Source organism: Myotis davidii, unplaced genomic scaffold (genome assembly GCF_000327345.1).
Source record: "Myotis davidii unplaced genomic scaffold, ASM32734v1 scaffold174, whole genome shotgun sequence".
Lineage (NCBI taxonomy): Eukaryota > Metazoa > Chordata > Mammalia > Chiroptera > Vespertilionidae > Myotis > Myotis davidii.
The window spans coordinates 5,420,703-5,444,741 of record NW_006289087.1 but is presented as its reverse complement, the minus strand read 5'-3'; the positions used below and the strand labels follow the sequence as shown (position 1 = coordinate 5,444,741).

Genomic DNA, 24,039 nt, shown 5'->3' with positions numbered 1-24,039 from the left:
ATATAGTCCCCCATTCATGACTTATCAATTTGGCAGGCAATAAAAAAAAAAAAATCATGAGTAATAAGAAAAACATTGGAATGAACCAAGCTAAGAAATGAACCAGATATTATATTTCACTAACATTACTTTGGGTTCTCTATATTTTACTGGCATTACTTGGGATTCTCTATAGACTCCATGCTCTGCCTGATTTTTTTAATTGTTAAAAGGAAGAGAAATTATCTCTCAACATCAATTCCTTGTCATCTTGGTTCTTTATTTTATAAGTAAAGCTGCATTATAATGTCTCATATCTGGATATTTTCCTGAGATGATGAGATAATGGACCCCTTCATATGCATTTGAAGGAGTGAATAGTGATTTTCATCACTATTTTTTTTTTATTGTGAGACTGCATGGATTAGAAATGCCTTAAGTGATAACTCAGCACAACATCACTTTTTATAAAACCTCAGTGTGACTCCCTCTCCGTTGAAGAACTAATCACGGCCCTGGCCGGTGTAGCTCAGTTAGTTGGGCTCTATCCTGTGCACCTGAAGGTTGACGGTTTGATTCCGTCAGGGCACATGCCCAGGTTGTGAGCTTGATCTCCAGTAGGAGGCGTGCAGGAGGCAGCTGATGGATCCATGTTTCTCTCCCTCTCTCCCTGTTCTTTCTTCTTTCTCTAAATATATCAATAAAAAATCTTTTTTTAAAAAAGAAGTAAACACACATTGCAGCTGGCCATTTTCAGGAAAGTTCTGTGAAGATACTTAAGAAAAAAATCCCTGTCCTGTTTTGGAGCCACCACCAAGCTCAGTTTGCTTTACTCTATGCTCCGGAAATACCATCAACCTTCCTACCTCTCTCTGCTTAATTTAACGTGACAAATCTTGGCCTCTTTTGAGGAACAGAATGTATTACATAATTTTCAATACCATGCCCTCAGAAGTTCCTAGTGACTTTATCAAGACATGTAAACAAGGGGACGTCCTGTAAAAGGAGCGAGTGATCATGGCTCCAGGGTTCCACCCGTTGAATGATACTCTGATTACCTAATCGGGTTCTCAAATGCATAAATACTGCGCGCCTCGGAACATCAAGGGCATCATCTATACACGGGCACGGTTCAAGCCAACCTATGTGCTGTGTTTCCTCGATTAAGGGACTTGCCAGCTGACAGGCAGAGGAGGAAGTTGTGACATCTCTCAGTGATCTGCCTGAGTGTGTGTGAACTTCGCTGTTCACCCGATTGTCACCTCATGGGAACGATTCGCATTGGCAATGGCATATGGAGTTGGTTTTAACTTAAATTTGAATCTCTTAAAATGCCTTCCCAAAAGACTGCCCTGTGGTGCTGCCCTGGAAATAGAGCCATTATGTGCAGAGGAGCTCAGCCTGTCACATGCTTGACAGTGCAGTTACAGACCACAGAAATGGCCACGTTTCAGAAGAAATCACAAAATGTGGATGGCTCACAGAGGTCGGCTTGAATAATTCCTGCGTCACTTACGTGCCAATTATTCATCTGTCAAAGCTTGCAAACAAGGAGTATACAATACCGAATGTTTAACCTAATAGCAAACAACAACAAAAAAGCACAAATAAACATAGGTTCGAACTCTAATATTCCTCCATAATTTTAAAATTTTACTTTCAGTCCTGATAAAGAGCTCAAGATGATGAAGATAGATTGTGAAAAGCATCATATCACTGTGATGCCAAAAGTATTGAGCAGTGAGCCCTGGCTGGATAGCTCAATTGATTAGAGCACCGTCCAGGTACGCAAGGTTGCAGGTTAGGCCCTCGGGCAGGGCACATACAGGAATCAGCCAATGAATGTTTAAGTCAGTCTCTCTCTCTCTCTCTCTCTCTCTCTCTCTTCCTCCTCATCAAAGAACCTAGAAATGAAAAATGCTCGGTTCAATTCTTATACTTCTTTGCTGAACCTTAGGAAACAAACTTGTCTCTATACTTCGCTCTCCTCCTCATGGTCACTTCTTCCCAGTCTCCTCTGCTGATTATCCTCCATTTCTCTGTCTTATGGTTATGAAAAAAGCTAAGTCCTGAGACCTTTTTAAAAAAATCTTCTACACTCGCTCCCCAGGTGGCCACAGCTAGCCCCCATAGTTTTAATACCATATGTATGCTGACAAATCCCAAACTTATAACTTTAGCTTTACATGTCAACTCTGAACTTCACACTCATTTACCCATCTTCCTACTGGGCACAATTCATTTAGATGCCTACTATGCATCTCAAAATTAACATTTCCAGGATGTTGCTCTTCTGTGGATCTCTGCCCTTAAACTACATTTAGGATCCCTCAATATTTTCCATCTTCTTGTTGCTCAGACCAAAATCTTCAGCTACATCCTTGATTCCCTCCTTCTCTAAAATCACCTATGCAATCTGTATGCCCATTCATTCCACAAATGTGTCATTCATTAGTTCGCTACCAAATTCCTGGATCCTCGAAAAAAAAGTAACCCTCTGAAAGTATGGAGAAGACTGCATACCCAGGCTGTTTGCAAACTTAAACACATGACTTTTTTTAGTCCTCAACTGTAATACCTTTTAAAAGTTGCCCTAACCGGTTTGGCTCAGTGGATAGAGCGTCTGCCTGCGAGCTCAAGGGTCCCAGGTTCGATCCCAGTCAAGGGCATGTACCTTGGTTATGGGCACATCCCCAGTGGGTGGTGTGCAGGAGACAGCTGATGGATGTTTCTCTCTCATTGATGTTTCTAACTCTCTATCCCTCTCCCTTCCTCTCTGCAAAAAATCAATAAAATATATTTTTTTAAAAAGCTGCAAATATATCTATTTAAAAGAAAAACACTAAAACTATACTTTCAAACAAAATGGTTTTTTAAACAAGGCTAAATACATGAACCAAACAGACTTTCTGGAACAGTGAAAAATTGTATTTCCATACCTATCTATATCTATCTAGATATACACATACACATATACATATATACAGACCTAAAGATTCTAGTAAGTGGAGAAATAATAAAATAGATAAATAAGCTAATGTGTACTGAGTGTTTACCATGTGCCAGGAACTGTTAGTCCTCACAAGGACTCCCATGAGGGACTATTCCCAGTTTACAGATTAGGAAATTGAGTTTTATGGTGTTTAAGCCACATGTTAAGTTTAAACAGCTATTCAGTCCCAGAGCGAGAATTAAAACTGCATTATATTGTATCATTTTGCCTAATTACTATAGATAGGTATGTATGTGTATTAATTTAAATTAGAAATATAACATTAAATAAAGAAGTGTAAAATATAATGTAAACAATTCTAGTCCCTTGGAGGTTTTAAAATTATATAAGCTTTTATAAAATGATCATAATGTACACATTTTTATAGTTTTCAAATTGTATTTGTAATAATTGATATAAAAAATTTATGTGTTTTAAGTGTAAGTTATGAAGCATAATAATAAAATAAACTCTCGTGAAACTTCCATCCAGCTAGACAAGTGTAGGGACCTTTTTTCTGCCATGGCCATTTGGATATTTAAAACCTCATTCTCAGGCCATAAAAAATTATCAACTTAAAAATTAGCCTGTTATATTTGGTCAAACATTTAATTAACTGATCCTTAATGCCCTGGCAGGACCAGACCAAATGATTTCACGGGCATTATACGGCCCCCGGGCCAGACGTTCCCCACCCCTGAGCTAGAATAATGAGTTTTGCCCAAAAGGTTAAATTTATCCCTGGTCCTTTCTTCAATCACACTCAGCTCCCTAGAGGTAAACACTATCTTGAATTGAGTTCATATCATTCTTTTGTTTTTCTTAGAAATTTGACCACAAGATTGTTTCCCTGGATAATATATATAGTTAGATTTATTTCTATGTGATCTTTTAAGATGGTATCATTTTGTATAAAGTTCTTTGGGTTTTTTTTCCCTCATTCAATGTTAATGCTTCTATGATTCAGAGCTGTGGTTCATTGATTTCACTGCTCTATTGTATTCCATTTTATGATGATTCCAAATTTATTGGTCCATCCTTCTGCTGACTTCTCCTATAAACATCAAGGCATGTTAAAAAGCTACTGTAAGGCATTATGATATTTACAATAGTCAAATTGATCAACAGAACCAAATAGAGAGCTTAGAAACAGGACCACACCAGATGGTAACTTGATATCTAACAAGAGTAAATTGCAGATCTGTGGGAAAAGGATGAACTCTTTGGAAAATGGTGCTAAGATAATTGATGATCTGGAAAAGAAACACTGCCTTCTATTATAAACAACGCAAATCCAAGATGGATTAAAAGCTGAAAAGCAAACCTCTAAAACTTAAAGAAGACAATATAATAGGATAACTTTATGACCTCCAGTTAGGAAAAAGAAAATTATTTTGGACAACAGAAAAAGTGCTGACCATAAGGGGAAAAAATGATAAATTCTAACTAACAGTCAGAGAATGCTTTCATAAAAGGTATCATAAAGAAAATATGTGGAGAATTATTAAGAATTTATTTTATAAGTACAATTCCCTGTTCCCTAAAATAGTTACTACTTGAGCACCTCACTCTGACTTCATCTACTTCTTCCTAGTGCTCTGAAGGGTAGGTACTACATAAATACTGTTGATTAACAGACTTTCATTTTAAAACTGTTTTCTGTGGCAGCATATGTAAAATTCTACCTTGCTCTAAACAAAGTCGACCAACTATAGGTGGCATTGTTGTAGCATATATCATGCTCTCAATTACCCTGTATGACAGCAAAGACTGATACCAGTAAAACTTCATTTAAGTTTTTTAATTCAATTGAACCAGGAGGTCATTGACACTTCAGTAATTGCTACTGAAAACTATTTGGCTGAAAGAGAAACACACACACACACACACACACACACACACACTAAACTGTGACATAATCTTCACTACAGATAATTCATTTTAAAAGAATTACCTAGTTTGGTTCTTGGTACAAGATCAGCATTGCAATGGTTTTAGCTGGTAGGTGTGTTAATGATTCGAATATAGTCCAAACATGACATAATTTATACGACCCAAATAAAAAAATTTGTTTTTCTCCCAATATTTCCCTGTTTTCAAACAGAAAGTCCAGTTCTTAAGGTTGGTTCTCGGTCTAAACTCTGGAATAAACACAAGGAAACGAAAGACTTAGAGAGAGCAAGAATCTGGGACCAGCCCTCTTTCTACAGATGGTGACAGGGTGGCAAGTTGGTGACCACAGGTGAGTCCCCAGTACTGTCAACATCCCCATACTACTGAATGCTGGTGACCTGCTTATTTCCCCTGACTAGGGACCTCCAGGGAAGTCTGACTTTTTTCTGATTTCCTCTCTGCTTTTATCCCAAGAAGAAATGGCTTAGCGTAGCTAAGTGCCTAACAAGTGCTCATGTCCCTGAAGAAAAAGAAAATGTGTGTGTGTGTGTGTGTGTGTAATCATTTGTGAAACATTTTTAAAGTACATAGGCTGATGTTAGGTATTTTGAACATTTACTTGCTTCCTTAAATCATTGGATTAAATATTCTAAATTATGGTTTCTTTCTAAAATATAATAGTGTGGATCATGCTTAGTGAAATCATAAGTATTTGTGTGTGTAAGTATCTGAAAACTATTTGGCTGAAAGAGAAACACACACACACACACACACACACACACACACACTAAACTGTGACATAATCTTCACTACAGATAATTCATTTTAAAAGAATTACCTAGTTTGGTTCTTGGTACAAGATCAGCATTGCAATGGTTTTAGCTGGTAGGTGTGTTAATGATTCGAATATAGTCCAAACATGACATAATTTATACGACCCAAATAAAAAAATTTGTTTTTCTCCCAATATTTCCCTGTTTTCAAACAGAAAGTCCAGTTCTTAAGGTTGGTTCTCGGTCTAAACTCTGGAATAAACACAAGGAAACGAAAGACTTAGAGAGAGCAAGAATCTGGGACCAGCCCTCTTTCTACAGATGGTGACAGGGTGGCAAGTTGGTGACCACAGGTGAGTCCCCAGTACTGTCAACATCCCCATACTACTGAATGCTGGTGACCTGCTTATTTCCCCTGACTAGGGACCTCCAGGGAAGTCTGACTTTTTTCTGATTTCCTCTCTGCTTTTATCCCAAGAAGAAATGGCTTAGCGTAGCTAAGTGCCTAACATGCCCTAGTCTGGGAATTTTAAAGATGTGGAGCCCCATGAGAGCATGGCAGAGAAGGGGGTGTGGGTGCACAATTCAGACTATAAGTGTGTTCTGTAAAGTCGGGCATCTGTCCTCTCTTCCATTAGATCATGGGTTCCCACCAGTGGGGACCTTCTGGCATTTTTTTTTCTTTGCTAAACTATAAAATTCACTGTTAGGCTCACAAATCCTGTTGTCAAAAAAAAGTCACCACAATACCAGAAGGCATGACTAGTCGTATAAGGAATCATTGAACTCTAATCATTGTAACTCTTTTTAAAGATGCTGTATTTCAGGGCTATTCAACCCATATTCTACATGTAAAACTTAGAGCTCTGAAAAGAGCAGTGAAAATGAACACAGGGTGGAAATCAGAAACTGAGAAGCGTGTCCATGAATACAACAAGACGGTGATAAGCCAAAGAAAGAACCAGGTAGACTATCACTCCTCCCGCAGAGGGTGGCTCCTGCAACTGTGAAAACAGCTTGGGATTCAGCTACACAAGCATCTTGGCTTGAGACCCATCTGTCCATCGGTGTCACGTACAAGCCATGTGATTCTGAGCAAGTTCTGCCATCTCTCCGGCTGCTTCGTGAAAGGAAAGGAATGAATCCTCGGCTCCCTGCCTCGTGCAAAGATTTGATGAGATGACGCACTTAAAACACTTTGTAAACTGGAAGGCATTATAGGAACATGATTCATCTATTTAAAGAACAATTATCGAAACCGATTCTCCCTGAGGAAAGAACAAAGGAAATGGGCTTATTTAATTATAGCAGAAGGAATTTATATTAGGCAGCGGGAAAAGCACCCTGGCCGTGACACTGATTACAAAGGAGGGAACTGGGCTGCTTTCTGAGGAATAAACCATCATTGCTGGAGAGAATTGAAACAATGCTGCCTGGAGGTAGAGGCAGAGGGTGTGTGCCATTTCCTGGTGCTACTCGGGATAGAAATCGGGCGCAAAGTTAATAAAAGTCTTTGGCCACTTTAGTCATCAAAAGACAGCCTTACACCCTGTTTTCTGGGGTCCTAAGGAATCTAATAGCATCAAACGATGTAATTGTAAAGCATTTGCTGGCTCCCTCTTGTAAAAGTTGAATGAAGACCTGTCTCTTCCGCTCCATTCTTCCCAGATGAATATCTTTAAGTGAGTCACCAACCTACAAGAGTAATCTGATGGCAGTGAGCCGAATATGAAGCCATGCAGGGCTGTCCTCAGGGAAATTCAAGGAAGGGGGAAGGGGGACAACCACTCCCTGATCCTTCCCACAAGCGACATTGAGGGTCCGCTCTGTAGAAAGTGCTGGAAGGATCCAGGAGAAGCTCAAGCAGACAAGGTCTCGTTCTCAAGGAGTTTCAGTCCAGTGGGAGAGGCAGACATTACTCAAAGCCACATTATTGAAAATAAATGCCCGGAAAGTGTATAATAAAGGGGCTTATTATACAAACCAGAGGAGCTAAGTAAGGGTGACCTGACTCTTAACAGTAAGTGTTAACTAGGCAAAGATAAGACTTGGAGGTTTTGTAGCTGAAAGGCCAGCAGGTGCAAGGGTCCTGTGGCCGAAGAGATGTATAGGCTGAGCCAAATGAGAGAGAGAGATGGGCAGAGACACACCAGAAAGAGACTTGTAGACCATCCTTAGGATGCTGGTCTTTATCCTCAGAGCAATGTGAAGTCACTATTGCAATGAAGGTCAAGAGAAAAGCGAACCACAGAACCTCCGAACGGCTTGTGGAAAGGCCTTAACAGTTGTTCTGCGATGAAATGAGGAAGGATTGAAAATCATTGGAGCCTCCTTATATCACAGGTGTGCTTGGCCAGCCATCTCCTTTCCTTCCAAGTGGACCAGGCCCCCGATCATCTCAGTTTCTGCACACTGTGGACAACTGCCTAGCTACTCCTCTGCCCCCTATAGAAACTGAACAATGGGCCATGGGAGTTAGGTACATGCAGTCCACAAAGAAATATGTATTTCCTAAGGTGGTAAAAGTGTATGGAGGGGCGAGCGTGGCAGTCAGCAATGAATGTGAGTCAGTACGGGACCACCTAAACCTGGGGGTAGACCAAGAAAGAGAAACTGCCATTCAGACTTACATAACCTCTTTTCTGCTCTAAGATAATGGCTATCTATAAAAAATTCCCAAACTATTAGTAGCTCAGTATTTTTTTAAAAAAAAAGAGAGAAGAAAAAAAAAAACTCTGGCAGGGAAATAATAACAAAATGTATGATCCACAGAGGTGGTGCAAAGATATAATGTTACTTTACATATTTGATATAGAGCCTAAATTAAGCCACAGAAAAGAGCCCATGAATCTTCACAGCCTCATTATCAAGCCTCCTTAAACCTCAAATACAGAAAAATACATTTCATAAACAAAGACCCAATAGGATTTTAATAGTACAATAAATTTCACAGACATTTGCACTAATCACATTTCACTACATTTTTTTTGAAGAAAGAAATTCCATTTGATGGAGAGTCAGATTTTCAAAGAGAGTACAAAATATATTTTAGGGAGCCAGTTTTCAACTAACCATGGAAATACAAGTCAAATATATTATAGTCACATCAAGTATTAGGAACCTGAAAATATGCACATATGCCTCTCCCTCCACTCCTCAGATTCCTTGTGTCACAGCTCAGTCCCCTAAGAACTCATCTTTCCTCCAACCACTGCACATGGCAGGAAAGTCAGCCCTCAGTTAGAGCTGTCAGTCCCTGAGGTGTTCGAGGGTCTTGCATGCCTTTCCACAGCTCCGTCTTTTCTTTAATATGTGGGTGGTTTTCTAGTGCAAGTTTCCATCTAATCATTACCTGGTTTTGTTGAAGATGCTCTAGCTTGAACACCATCACCACAATAGTCTCATACACAAAGAGATACGTTTACCCAGGACTCTCCTTAGACCAGAGCAAGAGGGGGTCCTACCTGGGCCCTGCACTTTAGCTGGCTCTTCTTTGACCTTCTCCATGGATCAAGAGGATGTATGCACCTGGATGTACCTTCATTCTCAACCCTGTTAAGTCCTGGGACCCTGGAATGCCCTACCTTAATGGTCCCAAGCTTACTCTGGGGAGGGGGGATTTTTAGATGAGATTAACCTTTATATTTATTTCTTTAAATATGCTTGTATTGATTTGATTCTTATACACATGTTGAATCATTCAATCACGTATGCATTCGTTTAGCAAATATACAGGGATTTCTCTGATGTGCCAGTTGTTATTCTAAGCTCTGGGGACACGGCAGAGGCGTAACATTCTCTCCCTCACAGAACTTAGAGCCCAAAGGGGGAAGTGAGCAATAAAAAAAAATGCAAACATGATATTCTGAGAGCGGTAACACAATTCTGGAGGTACTCCTTAAACAATGAATGAATGAATGAATGAATGAATGAGGAAATCCTTTATGGTGACCAAGAAACTTTCTTTTTGGCTGGCCTGGTTTCCACCAAATTGAAAAAAAAAATTAAACAGAGGATCTCTTTTATGTTTCTATCAACTGCTGCTCCTGAACGAATCCAATGATGAGTCCACTTAATGATTGCTATTTACCTAAGCACATTCTGAACTATTATCCATTCTATAGAAAACAAGAACGTTAAATCTGACATGGAGAATGAATTCCTTTGAACCTGAGAGGAGGAGGGGCACAGGCACATGAAAGAATTGCCATCTTCTTTATTTCAATTTGAAATGCATCCCTTTCCTACACCCGGATTCTAATTCAAGGGGCTGCAGTCCCATGGCCATTCCCTCAAACCAGGTTCCATTGAGCCACTGATGGTGGCTTTTTAATTTCATCCTTCAGATGTTGCATCAAGCAGAAAAAAGCTGGGAACCACCGGTCGAAACATGATTGAAGCCCAGCCCCCGCAAAGTTTTACTATCAACTGCAAAACCCACAAATAAAAATGAAGATGGGAAAATGCATCACTGAAAATCTAATGTGCAGTTGGCTAAATGATAAACCAATTTGAATTAGCGAATACTAATTGAAAAACTGCATGACAAAGTATTTTCCCATTAAAACAGAAATTTGCTAAAGGCGTTTTCAATTATTTATCGTGCTTCGGTGAAAAGCTCTACACATCCTAACTTTGCCTACTGATCAGATTTTGAGCACACCAGCACCTAGCCCAAATGACTTTAACAATTCTATGCCAGTGACCTTGACGATGCTCTTCGATTTTTATGAGGTTCTTTTTTCTCTCTCTACCGTCCTCACACCTAACTGAACAGATGCTTTTCACTTGATAGCCTAATTACGATCTCTGAGTTTTAATATTTTTAACCTTATCAAGGCTTATCCACATCCCAGAATCAGTTCAGTAGACTTTACGAGACAAGTGGACTATGTAGACATTTTGGCCATCTGAAAGGACATTCTGGATGAAGGACTGTCTCCCTTTGAAGTTCACAAATATTTGAATGTCCTTTCAAATGCTGAGATAACGTCCTCTCCTCAAAATCAGGGCAGAGGTGGCTGCTGGGAGCCAGAATTGTGGATTCCAAGCCCACAGGGAAGGGAATATATTTGGAACATAATACCCTGTTGGTGCCCAATAAATGTTTATTAATGAGCCCCATGTTTTGACCCAGGCGTGGAGAATAAATCCAAGGAAGGAAGATTATGCAAACAGACAGGAAGGTCACCCAGCCCTACATGGGGTGTGGCCCAGGGTGGGGGCAGGACCAAGGCACGCAGGTGACAGGACAAATTCTCCTGGGTGTCCAGCGGTGACCCTCTCGAGCCCCACTCCAATAGTTGCCTAGTCCATTATAAAATAGCATAGAACGACGTTTTAATCAGTGGCTGTTAAAATGGTTGTTTGAGAACAAAACGAAACTGCACACAGGCTGTCCTCTTAAGAGCTGAAAGGATTCTTGGGCCAGACTCCTCATGGAGACTCAACAGTGAGAGAATCACATCTTAATGACCTCTGAGATTCATTAGTAATTAGTATGTCCGCCTTGTGTAATTGGACGGTAGAGAGCTCTCCTGCAGCCAGACTTAGAAACGTCTGTTTAGCAAACAGATTTCGTATGAATGAGATGTGTTAGAAAGAATGACAAGTCCTGGGAAGTCACGTGATCCCAAGTGATGACATTGGGCAAGGGGCCCTGGAAAGGCAACACTTACAAAACAGTATCACCGTCCCTGATATGAAACCGAAAAGGCACAAAGCAGTTACCAAAATGCCTTGTAAGAGGCATTTGTCCTTCCCAACACTGCAGGGAAGACTGTCTGTGTGACTTGGCACCAGTTGTTAGCTATTTAAAATGATTGTTTTTAATCTAGTAAGTAAAACCAAAATTTGCTGTGGTTTCTTTTAATAAAATATTTATGATGCTAGGAAAATAGCTAAATAGCTCTGATCTGAAAGTAAACAATGGAACGGAACTACATTGATATCTTCCCCGTAGGACATACAGCTCAAAACACACGCACATAAAAGACAGTCAGGTCTAACATGAAGCTGTATTGCGTAGACGTTCTCTTCTTTAATTGAAATCGTATCCAAGGTGGCGATTATCTCTTGCCTCAGCTGCCCTCACCCTTTCTAGCCTGAAGGCCCAGAACTTGTGAATTATTAAACAATCATATTTGTAGCAGCAAATTGATTTTTGAGAGAATCCATATTGATTGGAATATTCAAGACTAATGATTTTGAGGTTAAGGTGTTTAGATGGTATTGCCTCTGATGGACTAAATGGGTAACGCTTTTTTCCCCCCTATTTATATTATTTTCCATTAATTGCTAGTTGAACTTGCTCTTCACTTTGAATCCATCCATCATACTAAAACCTGGTGCGGCCAGTTGGCTTTCTAAAACAATGCCAGGTGTTGCCGGTGTCCATGAAAAGAAGGAGACCATATAGGTGAGCCAGCTGGTTGGCATCCTAACTATGCGGGCTGAAGTCATATTTGTAATTGTTGGTTAGGCTAATTAGGCGTGCTCTACTTCACTAACTCAGAAGGGATCTCTACGCCACACACAACTGCCAATGAGTCACACAAGAGTCACCGGATAAGTGCACGGTGGTGAAAGCTGGGTAAATTAATTGCTAGTTACCAGGAAAAGGGAACACCAAGTTCATGGTCAAATGCACGTCACTGTAGGTCAGCACCTCTACCGTCATACCTGGTCAAATGGTCACATACTATAGTAACTCCCAACAAGAGCATTTGAGATGTCTGGCCTTGACTCAGTCTCTCAAAGGATTTTGTAGATGATTCAAAAGCTGAAACCCCATAGGTTATGGTCCCAGAACTTAATAAATAAGATTATCTTTTTGATACTAATTCTGCAGGAAATCTGAGTGTTGGTCTGCCACTGCTGGACTACATAAATTTGGTCAGCATATTTACTATCGCCAGACCTCAGAAGTTCATCTAAAATAAGGTAAATAGAAGCTTCTCCATTTTTGAAGTACAGTACGGTGCACCTATACATTTCTTCCTCTCTTACCCCACATCAAAATCACCCACAAATCCGGTTGGCACTACCTTCACAGTATATCCAGAGACCCTCCATGTCTCCCCACCCCCAGGCGTACCTCAGGGGTCCAAGCCGCCGTCACCTCTTCCTGGATTAGAGCCGTTGCCTCCTAGTGGGTGTCTTGGCTTCCGCCCTTGCCTCTCCTCAGTCTACTCTCTAAACAGCGGCTGGAACATCCTGTACAAATGTAAGTTACATCATGTCACTCCTCTCCCCAAAACCCTGCAGGTAGCTTCATCTCCTTCACTGTACAGGTCATGGCCATGACAGTGACGTCAATGACCCTACACATGTGGCCTGTCCCCCCTTTTCCCTGACATGGCCTCTCACTGTTTTCTCCTTTGTAGATACTTCACTTGCGTCCGTTGCTGGCCTTGCTTTCCTCCATACACCAGGCAACTCCCTCCCTTTGTATCTGCTGGCCCAGTGACCAGGAGCCCCCCCTTCCCAGCCGTCCACATGATCACTCCCTCAACTTCTTCTGGTCTTTTTGCAAATGTCATCTCACGGAGTCTTCCCTGACCTCCCTACTCAAAATGATCAACTCTCCTTCCCTCACTCTGTTTTGTTCCATCATGTGACATACTGTCTATTGTTATTTTTTACTTGTGTACTTTATACTAAAATGTAGGCTCTATGCAGACAGAGTCTTCAGACAGTGTGCTCAGACAGTGCTGGATCAATAAATATATATTAAAGAATAGAAGAAAGAAGGAAGGGACAAAGGAAGGGAGGGATTCCAAATCTAGTCCTGCATTCTAGCAAAATATTTGATTCTCATGAACCAGTAAGCATATGCCTAGTTTTTAATCTATATAGTTTTTTATTGATTTCAGAGAGGAAGGGATATAAAGAAAGAGATAGAAACATGAATGATGAGAGAGAATCATTGATTGGCTGCCTCCTGCACGCCCCCCACTGGGGATGGAGCCCACAACCCAGGCATGTGCCCTGACCAGGAATCAAACTGTGACCTCCTGGTTCATAGGTCAATGCTCAACCACTAAGCCATACCATTCTGGCAGTATATGCCTAGTTTTTAATGTACTATATGATCAGGGCATATTCCAAAACTATGTCGCCATAATTGTCCCCACCCCACTGGTTATAAACACTACAAATCAGTCACAAATTCTGGTTTAACTCTTGGGCTTACAATTAAAGTAGAAAGGGATTATTATCATAATTATTATTATTACCAATAAACTTCTGTTTATTTAAAGGGAAAAAAAGGCGATTACTCCCAACTACTTTCGTCTTTCCAAAAACTGCTAATAGACTTGAACCTTTGAAATTCCTGATTTGACCTGAGCTTGACCCTCGCAGACAATTCATTTGCCAAGGGGGGGGCGGGGAATTACAATAAAAAAGCCTCAACATTTCTTAAACTGAGACTCACAATATTTCTGTTCCTCAACCACACATACATCCGTCTCCACTGTTCTCAGGATAAAGAAGAAAAAGGCTGGTTTCTAATTTTTTAAACAGAGAAATGGGCAGCAGCACTTTAAACCTTCTCAGTTGGAAAGTGATATTTTTGGTCAATGATCTATTTTTATTTCTGCTTGGCTATTTCTCGAGGAGTCCAATGACAAGGACCTGTCCTTCAAAGTTGTAGGCTGTGGGCACGGAATTAGCATTTTCAATTACTTCCCCTGGATGAAGCACACAGGTCTCTTCCCTTCCCCACCCCCCCAACCACTCTCTCTCTCTTTCTCTCCCCTTGGAGGACAGGGAGGGCAGTTTCAGGGTTACCCTTCATTTTTTATTCAGAATGTTCTCAGCAGGCTCCAAACATGCTTGAAAAAGCAATTTATAATTTTTTCCCCCCAAAATAAGAACAGCATCTAGGACGTGAACATCGTCGGATGTATGCTTCCATTGCCAAGCCTATCTGTTTTAGTTGACAAATTTGGTTTGTGTCATTTTTAATCCGCAGACATATATTTTTATAACTCCTATTGACTCTGTGGCAAAGCTAGTTAATGTGATTTTCCTGGATAAGATACTCAGGACAGTTACCCTTGCAGACATTTTTAATAAAAACAAACATCAATTGGGGACTCAGAAATGAGATCAGATTGCTTTATCAACCAAGGAACAACCATCCCTCTATTTCTCATTCTTCTTTCAATACCCTACCTGTTACCACCTTTTTAATACAACAAACTGATCAGATCAAGGACAGATTTGGAAAGGAAAGACAAAAACCAGCAGCAGCTGTTTAATTTTTGGAAAAGCCATTATCCGAAAGAAAGCAAACCAGAAAGTGCAGTAAGCCAGGTGCAGGGGTGGAGCTCAGATGACGGGAGTCATAAACTGTTCTAGTGTGAGGTAGTTGTCCTGCCAACTGGGTGGACGATCTTGAAGGGTCTTTCCTTTATTCTGGCTCTGGTATTTATTTGGTCGGAGAAATAAATGATTCTAACACACGTTGGAAATACATGGTACTCATTAAAAAGGCACTCACAGAATTCTGACATTCACTCCAATTCTTAGTTTTTTACAGGACCTCTGCTCTACTTGTAAGCCTTGTGAAGAGATGCTAGAGACACCGTGTCCTGAGATCCAATCTATTTGATTGCAAAGAGCCATCCTTAATCCAAGAGGTAAAAAACAAACAAACAAAACAGAACTGATGGAATACTCAGGATATAGCTTATACCAGTGATGGCGAACCTTTTGAGCTCGGCGTGTCAGCATTTTGAAAAACCCTAACTTAACTCTGGTGCTGTGTCACATATAGAAATATTTTGATATTTGCAACCATAGTAAAACCAAGACTTATATTTTTGATATTTATTTTATATATTTAAATGCCATTTAACAAAGAAAAATCAACCAAAAAAATGAGTTTGCGTGTCACCTCTGACACTTGTGTCATAGGTTCACCATCACTGCCTTTTACCTTTGGGCGAGGATGGCATTTGTTGGGCACTTACTACCTGCTGGTTCCCTGGAGGATTCTTTACATGTTCCATTTCAAGGAACAGACACCTGGGGCAAAACCACCTTAACCTCCTTTCCCAAAAGCTCCGAATCAAATTGCCTTCCCCTGTGACAAAAATTGCAAAAAGGACTGCTTTCCAGGATAGACCCAAACACCTTCTGGAAGTTCATTGCTCTGCAAGTCTCCCAGGACTGAATTCATACTTCCAAACATGTTTCACAACTCATCTACCACCAAGTAATAAAAACATCCAGTCCAAGTTCCTGAGAAAGATGTATCTGATAAAAGTACCAAGGCTAATAGGGAAAGTATGAAGAAACTGTGTATAATATGCAAAATATAAATCACTCTAAACTAATACTCACTTTAAGTATGACCCAGTATGTCAGAGAAGAAAATGCTCCTAAAAGTGTGTGTGTGTGTGTGTATGTGTCTACAACACACATATTACTCCCTTCCGCCATACACTTCAACACTCCACCTCAAAGTGAAAAGAAGCTGGAAAGAATTAAACTAAGATGCTACTCCATGAAGCTTCAAGTGAATAACTATTGGGTGAATCTCTAAACCATGACAATGCCATTGGCTGTTTTATTAAGTTTACCTTTAGCAGGTGTAACCTTCATAACCAGGCATCTCTGCTGGTCTGACATTTACAAGGCAATATCTTTTTAAAGCAATAGCCTTCAATGTTGAGCCACCTCTTAATTATGGGTCCATTGAACAAAGGTAGCATTCATCTCTTCATTTCACAAAGACAGGCAACTAGCGCACTGGTAGCAGTTTTTATTGGTAGGAAACCAAGTGCCACTTAGATTCACTTTTATTACTCTTCAATAATGAGGTTTGTGTTTCGTTTTGTGCTTAAACGATGGATTATACTCAAATGAATCTGTCTTTCCCCTCATTATTATTACTCTTATGACTTTCCTAAGAGAGGAAAAGAGTATGTTTAGGTACATTTCATTCTATCCTGCCTTAAATCAAGTGCTCTCGAGGGAAAATAAGCCAATCTGGAGCTCTCCCCACCCCACCTCCTATTAGTTGAGTCACTGTGGACTCCAGAGAATGAAGCATCTATGGCAACATAGAATAATTTCCTCTTATATGATGTTCAGAACTTTTTACATTTATATTCACAAAAGGATTACAGGCAAAGGGGTGGCATCTCTTTTTCTTTTATGTCTGCTTATTGCATTGTTTGGAGAAATTCTGGAAGTAGTATTGGAGCAATAAATTATATATTTGCTCCATTATTGGCTTAACTTTTTTTTAAGCGGAACTTCCTTTGCCCCCCTCTAGACTCACAAAGGAACCTCAAATCTATCCTCAGTTCCTCCCACTTCCCTCTGCCTTGTCTGTCAAGCCCTTAGGAGTTAAGTTCTAAAGCAACCTAACAGAATTAGGAGGAACAGTGCTTACCAATTAGACACTACGCAAACTAATGTTCCAGGGAGGACTTCTACTTTTGTTTTTATCCTCGTTTTTGTTTTTCTTTTTAACATTATTAAGAAATAGTTGGACAAGTTTCTGCAATAAATTTTTAGCCCCCCAATTGCCCCGCCTGTCAATCTGCAAAGAGAGGTGACTGGCAGTGGTGGCGGGGGTGGGGCCAGCGAGCGGGAGCGCCAGGCTAGCCAATGTGGTTGCCTCCTGATCGCCCTGCCAGTCGTCCCACAGATCAGCCCTGATCACAGGCCAGACCTAGGGACCCTACCTGTGCACGAATTTCGTGCACTGGGCCTCTAGTTTATCCATAAAGTCTCAGCTCACATGTGTTATCCATTTGCATCCTTACCTGATTGGGTGCTGCTGAAATACCCAGATACTACATCAGTCACTGGTTATATGGAGCAATGAAAGCAATGCCCATAGATAAGGGTGCCTTTTCCTCCACGCACCTTTCCATCACAGCAAGAATGGCATGCCATTGGAGTTATGCACATGTCTGTCTTTCCACTCTGCTATAAGCACAGTACTCAATAAAATCAGTGCCAAAAGAAAGAAAAAGTATATTTTGTCTCTTCAACTAATTTGTCCCCTGGTTTCATTAGATTTCTCAAAGGACATCTTCCTATACAAGGCACCCTGGTCAACAGTAAAGGCTTTGGAGTCAGATCCTCTCCTCTTCATGAGCTGTGTGACCTTGGTCGGGCCACTGAAATTCTACGAAACGGAGACGACAATGGTATTCTATTCCCAGGTCCCTCGCAAGGCACCAATGAAGTAATTCATGTAAATAAGTCAAAACACCACCTGGCACAAAACACCACCCGTCAGTACCTGTGAGCTTCTAATATTTTACATCTTATACTGCACATCCACACAGGCAAGGGACAACAAACTGTGGAAATAAGTAAAAAGAAATCTCGTGATTCAGGTAGCCATGTCCTCGGGTATTTCGACCTCCCAGATGATTTCCAGCTGTGCTACCTCTAAAGGGTTAAGCACACATGCACTCACAGGAGCATTTTCCCAACCCCCAGGCTTGTCATCTGAGGGTGAGGGTTGGGGGAGGGAGTGCTCTGGTTATGGATGTTAAATCAACAATTCCCTCTTACAACAGACCCTGGCTCCGCTCTCCCCATGTCGTGGCCTGTGACGGCTGAGCGTCTCCCAAGCATGACCAAGCGATTAGCGGGGCTGTGTCCGCACCTCTCCTCGGTAATGGGTGCTCTTTCCATTTGCCGGGTATGGGAGCCTGAGCGCTTCGCTGCCTCACTCGCTCGCTGCCTCGCTGGCTGCCTCATGCATTCCCAGCTTGATGAATTCATTACTCCCCATATTTTCCTCCTCCCCCCTTCAGAGAAAACCCTTCCCTAACATTTTAATTTTTTAAGAAAAGGTGCTTTTTAAACACGAAACTTTGCCATCAAGTCTGCGACAGCTAAGCTGCATCCCACACCACTTTCAGAAGAAAGAATGAATGAAGGGAAGATTCTCTAATACAAACACCCTGGTCCTGCCTCACACTGGGCGGAGAACACGCAGGATTACACTGGGCATGGGCTAAGAAGAAACTCTTCTTTGTGATCTAAACAGGAATAAGGCAGAAGTTACGTGTCCTCAATGGGCAGTGGTGTCCCAGCCTAACAACACACCTGCCGGCTTCTCTCCACTGTTTGCTTTTCCCCCATAAATGGCCCCTGGAGTGAATCCTGCCTGCTCCTGCCACAGTGAGAGTGTCTGCTCGTCCGGGCACTATTCATGGATGGGATGCAACTGAAGGGTGAATGGGCTGTGGTTTTAGAAAGCACTTTCAGGAGCAAAGGGGAAGGAAAGAAGGTACCCAAATGGAATGGACAGCTAGACAGTAGAACCCCTTACTTATACCTGACCTATGGCGTCCAAACCTACTCTTCTCAGCCACATGACTGCTTTCCAGAAGCAAGAAAACTGCAGGGGAGAACACCACTCCACAATAAGTAACAGACACAGAGGCTCTCTCTGACCTTTCCGAACCAAGACGCAGAGTTACCGGACAGCAAGGACTCTGCCCACAGAAAGGCGGCATTGCAGGCCTCGGGCTGTTCAGCCACCTACAGGTGCCTGAAACAGGCATCTCCAATGTTATTTTCACACACACACACACACACACACACACACACACACACACACAGAACCATCAAGGAACTGTCTCTAAGGGCAACCGGGGTCATGGTTCAGAGCTCTGGACCAGGAGTCAGACCCCCTGAGTTTGAATCCCGTCTAGCTCAGTGACCTTAAATGAGTTACTGAAGTCTCTAAGCCTCAGCTTCCTCACCTGTAAAATGGGAGTGCTTCCGCACAGTAAGAATAACATGGTGATTAAATGAAATAAGATGAGAATCGAGCTCAGCACGTAGTTGGCTCTTATTAAAATAGCATCGAACACAGTGGCACTGACTATGTTTTTCTTTTGGTCATTTCCCGAGATAGCTTCAAATATTTGTTTTACAAAATCAACTATCATGCATCTTTCTGGGAGAAAAATTTGTTGATACCTAGAATTTTTATCTTACCCAAATATGAATTTTAAAAAATCCCTCTCTTGGGGATATTTATGTGTCTGTGTAAATATGTATGCATGTGTGTATATACATATTCATACACATATACACACATATATACATATTGTAAGAATCTATCCTGAAACATTAGTAATATACAACAGCAGTGCTTTTTGCAAAGAACACTAGGTTACAAAAATGCTTCCTTCTACCAAACGATATCAAAGCGATGCTGCCTGCTATTGGGTTTCTTCTATAGTGCACAGCCTTATCCCTCAGATGGTGTAACCATCCCGAATGGACAGCTCCCCCATTAGGCAAAAGCACCCCATATCCTGCCACCCTTCTCAGAGGCACAACCTTGCTGTGGTCACACAGCATCTGAAGATCTAAATATAGGGCCTGGTGCTGGGGGAGGGGCTGAGAGATAAGGAGAGCAGAGGTGGAGGCTCATCTGCTATAAATAACCCAGGAGCCTGACTCCATTTAGAGTTTCCCAGGTGTAGGGCTCCAGCAAATCTGCTTTGTTTCCTGAAACAAAAGAAACAAGGGCCGTGTTCAGGTTTCTCTGAGCCTCTGGCACGGAGATGCTCTTCGGTGTATTTTCTTCCTTTGGAAGAACTGAGAGCTCTAAATAAATCCTCGCGGTCCCTCGAAGCCCTTCTAATCCCCGAGCCGCATCCGCGTCACAGGTAGGGAATGGTCTGCTCACAGGGGCTGGCACCAGCTTCATGCAGAATTGCTCCCTAAATGTAAAAGTTTTACGGGGCAGCGTCTTTACCAGCCGGGCACAGATCTCAGTGGCTAGTGTTTGTTTCTCTAACATCTTTGAGATGGGTGCTTTGTACAATGTTTGGCAGCAACACACATAGTTTTGGGGGAGACACCTGATCATTTTAACCATCCCTATAATGGGAAAGTGCTGACTAGAGCAAACATTTCCAAAGATTCTCTGTGCAGCGAGGATGGCCCAGGTGTCTACAGAACGCTCGTCTGCTCAGCAAAATCACAACCACCCACCGCTGACTCCCCTCAACCTTTTCCTGACTCACTGCTACGGAGAAGAACCCCTTATTGAGCCACCAGAGAATGACTTGCACAATCCCAGGCTGTTTTTTGGTGACAAATCAGCATTCCGGTCCATTTGAGAGGAGTCTACATGGATGTAGGAGGAGGAGCTTGGGTCCAAAACCCGTGAATGAATTCCATTAATACATATATGTAGCTTCTTTATCTGTGACATCGATGACATTTTTTGCTTTCCTATTTCTGAATATTATTTACTAAAGAATAAACTCAAGAATAATTTTGTACAAATCACCACTGTATGTAACTATTGTTTCCTAAAAAAAAACAAAACACATTTTTATTGATTTCAGAGAAGAAGGGAGAGGGAGAGAGAGATGGAAACATCAATGATGAAAGAATCATTGATTGGCTGCCTCCTGCATACCCTCTACTGGGGATTGAACCATGCCCCGACTGGGACTCCAACCATGACCTCCTGCTTCATAGGTTGACGCTCAACCACTGAGCCATGCTCATTTCTTATTATGCCAATGCTTCCTCACAGGCAGAAGCCTGGCTCCTAGCTCAGAATCACGGTGGAACTTGCCAGCATGGAACCTCAGGGTCCAGACCCCATGGCTACTTCCACAAAACCAAACCCATAGAAATCCACATCTTTGATAACGTGTATACACGAGCATGTGTTTAAATACAACATCAACTTTCCTTCATTCAATGTCCTATTTGGATGTGGACTCATTATTCACGTATGCCCAACAACAGCAATGGTTCCCACTTTCCTTCACATTAGGAGAAAAAGTGTGTGCCTGAAGCTTTCTGCTTCCAGGCAGTACACCTTGATTTCCTTGGGCTTCTACCTATGCCTCACCAGTAGGTATTTATAAAACATTTCCCACTGGATGGGGTTGGTGAGAAAAAAAGTGCTTCTCTATCAGTGATACCTGGGAAGTCTGAATAGTTTCCTGAAATTTACTTGCTGAGAAAGGTAGCCTGATTCTGGTCTAGATGAACCAGGTTGCACATATGGGTGTGGACTCGGGGAGAAAAAACCTAAGCCTTTCCAATGACTCCTAGTTGAGATGTGGCTGATTAACAAGCTTCACAAATACATAATCTATAGCAGCAATAAGAAAATCTCTATATCACAGAATTATCTACTTGAAACATAAAATTTTATTAACCAATGTCACGTCAATAAATTTAATAAAACATAAAATAAGAAAACTATGTTATGTCCAGCAATTCTCCTAAAATTATCCGAACTCACAAAAGAATGTCATCAGAGATTTTCCCCACATAGGGCTAATTTGAAGTCACATCATCTAGATTCTTCCAGTGGTAGCAGCAAAGAGTGTAACCTGAAGGACACTATGAAGGGCAAAGATGACATTTCTAAAGCAGTGGATGGATGTTAACCAACATGCAGCCCTACCCCACTAAAAAAAAATTAGGTGACAATTATATGTTTAAAAATAATCAAAGCATCCCAGATGGTGTGGCCCAGTGTTTGAGCGTTGACCCATGAACCGAGAGGTCACCAGTTCAATTATAGGTCAGGGCACCCAGTGTGGCATGTGCAGGAGACAGCCAATCAATGGTTCTATCTCATCATTGATGCTTTTCTCTCTCTCTCCCTCTCCCTTCCTCTCTGAAATCAATAAAAATATATTTTAAAAAATAAAGTGAACAATGTATTAGTCCCATCCGTATCATTCTTCTAACATTTGGCCCATTGTACCACTTTGGTATCGTAAAGTTTGGTAAAAATAGTTACTTTCTATTATTTTACACAATCCTATAAAAAACACCAAAGCAGGTGCTCTGCCATCTGAACCAGCATGAGGAGATTGCTCAGATTTCACTGAGTTTTGACTGTCCTCAGCTAAGCTCTGCTGAATTCCAAGGGTGACGTTGTTGCTGGTATCACCCATCATTGCTAAAACTCATTTCTCAGCAGATATTCACTGAGAACCTTCTCTGAGCCAAGCACTGGGCATACAAAGGTGAAAGTTCCCGCCTTCACAAGGCTACCTTCCCCATGGAGGAGACAGCCAATGAATCCGTGAGTGCATGCCTAGCAGGGAATTAATTATAGGATAAGAAAGGATAAGAGGGAATAGGATATTCCTCTGAAGATTACAAAGCAGAGAAAGAATGTGATGAGTCCTGGCTACGTTAGCATCCCCACAGACCTCTTTGAGTAGATGTCAGGTATGGTCCCAAAACAAACTATAGACTTGCACAGAGCAGAAACAGACTCTGTAAAGCAATTTCTAGATGTATTTTATTTGTGGCCCTTAATGCACCCCATATGTGTTTCTCGGGTTTAAATCATTTTTCACAAGTTCCAATTCATTCTATCATTAAAATACACGTAGGCTGAGGTTTTCATCCTTAACTTTCTCTGGACTGTGACATATTGCTCACAAAGGCTAAGGGTAGTAGAGAGTTACCAGATGGATCTGGGATTCCCATGTGATCTGGGTTTTATCAGAACCAATGGCCACTTTACAGACCCCCAACATTTCAAAAGGGAATGCGGGCTCAAAACACACCATTCTACCATTCTGATCAAGGATGACAGCCATTACAACAGTAAGTGCCAAGCATGTGCCAAGCGCTGTGCTAGATGCTTCCAGACACTCTTCCCTCTTCACTGTATTCATGACCTCAATTACGATGGGGACGGGGGCTTCACCCGGCCACACACCCTAAACCACCAACAGTACTTAAGTTTCCAGGCTGCCTGTCTTTGGGACTCCCCTCTCACGGTATTTAAGTACTTGTGACAAGAGATTCTAAAAGCTTTCTGAAAGTCTTAGGCACTAATGGAAAAGCCTTTTACATATTTTATAAAACTAAACAAACATCAAAGTTAACAGTCAGAGGCAACTTGTTTTTTCTGAACTCTACAGAGCCTTGTCAGCATGGAAATCCCTCCTGCTGGTTCTATTTAAACAAGTAATGCAAGAGTCCTGAATTATGGGGGGAAAATAAGATTACACGTTTCCTGAGGGTAAAAACAACTCTACTTCACATTTTTGTTTTCCTTGTGCTCACACAGTTCCTAACCCTAAGTGGGTGGAAAAGAAATGTTTAATTATACGGATGTGGGAAAATAGGACAAGATTTTAACCACACAAAACACTCAGCTTTTGTTGATTTTCTTGTAAACATTATTAGCTACCTACAAGGTTCAATCACAACTGGAGATTAAAAAAATCTCTCTGTGTACAAGTATATGATTCCATTATAGAAATGGGCTACATCAAACTTCCTACAACACTTTACAGACACCCCACATTTCAAAAAGGACATGCAGGCTCAAAACACACCATTCTGACCAAGGATGGGAGTCATTACAACAATTAGTGCTAAGCATGTGCAGCACTGTGC

General features: G+C 41.4%; 1 protein-coding gene across 7 annotated transcripts in view; it reads right to left on the bottom strand.

The window, feature by feature from the left end:
* ESRRG (estrogen related receptor gamma) overlaps positions 1-24,039 on the bottom strand; it is a 458,818-nt gene that overhangs the window by 341,805 nt on the left and 92,974 nt on the right. For 5 of the 7 annotated variants that reach the window (XM_015562376.1, XM_006761285.2, XM_015562377.1 and 2 more), the window contains one exon: positions 12,734-12,852. The exons of the other annotated variants lie outside the window; for them this stretch is intronic. The gene's annotated coding sequence lies outside the window, so the exon portion shown is untranslated. The remainder of the gene's footprint in view (positions 1-12,733; positions 12,853-24,039) is intronic. 7 annotated transcript variants of the gene reach the window in all.